Source organism: Gobio gobio, assembly GCF_949357685.1.
Source record: "Gobio gobio genome assembly, chromosome: 6".
NCBI lineage: Eukaryota > Metazoa > Chordata > Actinopteri > Cypriniformes > Gobionidae > Gobio > Gobio gobio.
Window position 1 is genome coordinate 100,001 of NC_137102.1, and position 3,021 is coordinate 103,021.

Consider the following 3,021-nt stretch of genomic DNA (forward strand, 5'->3'; position numbering starts at 1 on the left):
AGTAAATCACGACACCAGTGTGTTTGCGTTGTCATTTCTTGCCATAAACACACTGCAGAGATTTAGAGTTTTTATAGCAATAACTGAGTTTTAAGAGTTAAATCAAGCAGAAATATTTCTCTAATGTATTATTTGCAGATCATCTTTGAATAATGATTATGTTAAACACAATGACTCGGTCCCCTGTTAGATAGTAAATCACGACACCAGTGTGTTTGCTTTGTCATTTCTTGCCATCATAAACACACTGTGGAGATTTAGAGTTTTTATAGCAATAACTGAGTTTTAAGAGTTAAATCAAGCAGAAATATTTCTCTAATGTATTAATTGCAGATCCTCTTTGAATAATGATTATGTTAAACACAATGACTCGGTCCCCTGTTAGATAGTAAATCACGACACCAGTGTGTTTAATTTGTCATTTCTTGCCATCATAAACACACTGTAGAGATTTAGAGTTTTTATAGCAATAACTGAGTTTTAAGAGTTAAATCAAGCAGAAATATTTCTCTAATGTATTAATTGCAGATCCTCTTTGAATAATGATTATGTTAAACACAATGACTCGGTCCCCTGTTAGATAGTAAATCACGACACCAGTGTGTTTGCTTTGTCATTTCTTCATCTCAAACACACTGTAGATATTCACTGTATATATTGAGATAACTCAATTTTATGGTGACTTGCATTAAAATGTTTATCCGTCTCAATTAAATTATGTGAACTGAATGACTTTTAACATTGACACTTTAGTTATTTAACCAACTGATGATTTTCAAGTCAGCAATCAACACACAACTGAGTTTTGACCTCCAAAATCTTATTATAGTGTATTTTTATGGTAAGTATTGGTGTTTTATGTTTTAAATCAAGCAGAAATCACTCTTTAAGGAAACAATTGCAGGTCACACTTTATACAGTGAACATGATTTCCTTAAATTGACTTAAGTCCCCTGTTGGATGGTAAAACACGACACCTGTTTGATTGCTTTGCCATTTCTTGCCATCACAAACACACTGTAGAGATTTTGAAGGTCAGAACTAAATTTTTTGGTGACTTGCATGAAAATCTTCATCCGTCTCAATTAAATTATGTGAACTGAATGTCTTTTAACATTGACACTTTAGTCGAAGATTTTCAACTCAACAATCAACACACAACTGAGTTTTGACCTCCAAAATCATTATACAGTGTATATTAAATTTAAATAAAAAATAAAAATTTCCTTACAAAACAGTTTGACTCAAGTTTGACTCTCTACTGCTTATTCATTATTGTTTATGTTACATGGTCCATGTTTACATTACAGTATAAAATTGTTCCTAAGTTTTCCCCTTTTATATAGATGGTAATGACTAAATATCCTCGCACACCGAAATTTTCACACGTTAAAAAAAAGATCAAGCACGTTTACACACAGCCTCTGAAACTTTCCTTCCTTCATCATAAAAAAAAATCTGATCAGGTTCAGTTTTCTGCATTTTTCGCATCCATAGCAAGCATTTAAAGAGGGGTTTCAAATTTCTGTGTTATTCATTTTTGTGTTAAAATTTTGAACATAAGTTGAACAGTTTAAAAAAGAAAGTGTGAACCTTCAAATTAGCCATTATAGTTCATAAAGTTTTGCTGGCGTTTGTATCTAATTGAGAAAAGAATGAATGTAAATTGAAAGATGTCGTCATTGAACGCATTTTGTGCCAAAGCAAATAAATGATCCACAGTTTAGCCACATAGGCTGATGTGATCCCTGAGTGAAGAGTTTTGAAAAAGTGATGAGTATTCAGAAATGTGTCCTAGCAGATGTTTAAAAAACCCTGTAATATCACTATTAGTAAGGGATCACTGTATAATATCAGTCTTTAAATGTGAGATATTTAAAGTGAACCTAAAGTATACTTGCAATAGTGTGATTTTAGCACAATTAAATATACTTAATGGATGTTTCGCAAAAGCGTTGTTTAGTGATATTGCGTCCTTGTGTTTCTGCTGTACGTCATCAGCAACTGTCTAAGTTCAATTACAATACTCAAGAACACATGTACAGAGGATGCACAAAAGTACCCGGATGTTATAAGATATATGAGTATAAATAACTCCATACAGATCTATTGTTTTACAAAAATAATCTATTGTTTACAAAAGTAGAAAGCGTGTGTACTTTAATGAAAACTTGGACCATGTGACATAAACTGAAGTTAACAGCAAAAAAATATACTATAATGCTGACTGTTGTTAGTGTTTTTTGTTGTATGAGTTAAAAGTGTATATGTTGGGTGAATCCTCATTGTGTTCTGGAAGAATGAGTTGATTTAAGACATCAATGAAGTGTTTTGGTAGTTTTAGCACATTTTGAACGTGAAATTAACTGCTTTGCTTTGAAAGGTGTCCTAGCGATTGTAGCTGAGAGATAGACGTCAAACAGACTCAAACAAAGACCCAGAATTCTGTGGTGTTACAGCACTGTGGCTGCTGTAAATGGCTGCTGTACGGTTTCTTTATGAAATAACAGGCACAATGGCAAAGATATTTCTGCAAAAACTCCAAAGTAATGTTCGGTTGCAGTGAGAAAGTCACAAGAGACAACTAAAAAAACTCATGCGTGTATTTAGCCTAGTGTAGATCTGTTTGCTTACACATCCCCCAAACTCCATTTACATATGAATACAGGAAAGGCCAAAGCGATTGTCTCACAGGTGAGGAAGAGGCCTTACAGAGCTGTTACACCCATGTCACAGACACAAACTTCTCATCCAAACTAGAGAAAACGCTGGGATTTACCTGGGAAAATTAAATCAATGTGCACTTTTTCCAATCCCTACGACACATTTTTCAATACTTGGGTCACTTTTTTAAAACTCTTCACACACTTTTTCACACAAATTCACACAACTGAATTTCAGCTTGGCACAGCAGTTATTTTAGTGTTCAAAATGCACTAAAACTACCAAAAAGGATTCTGAGGATTCAAAAGAATCACCCAATATTTCAATATGGTAATACTGCCGAAATGTAGCAAATTG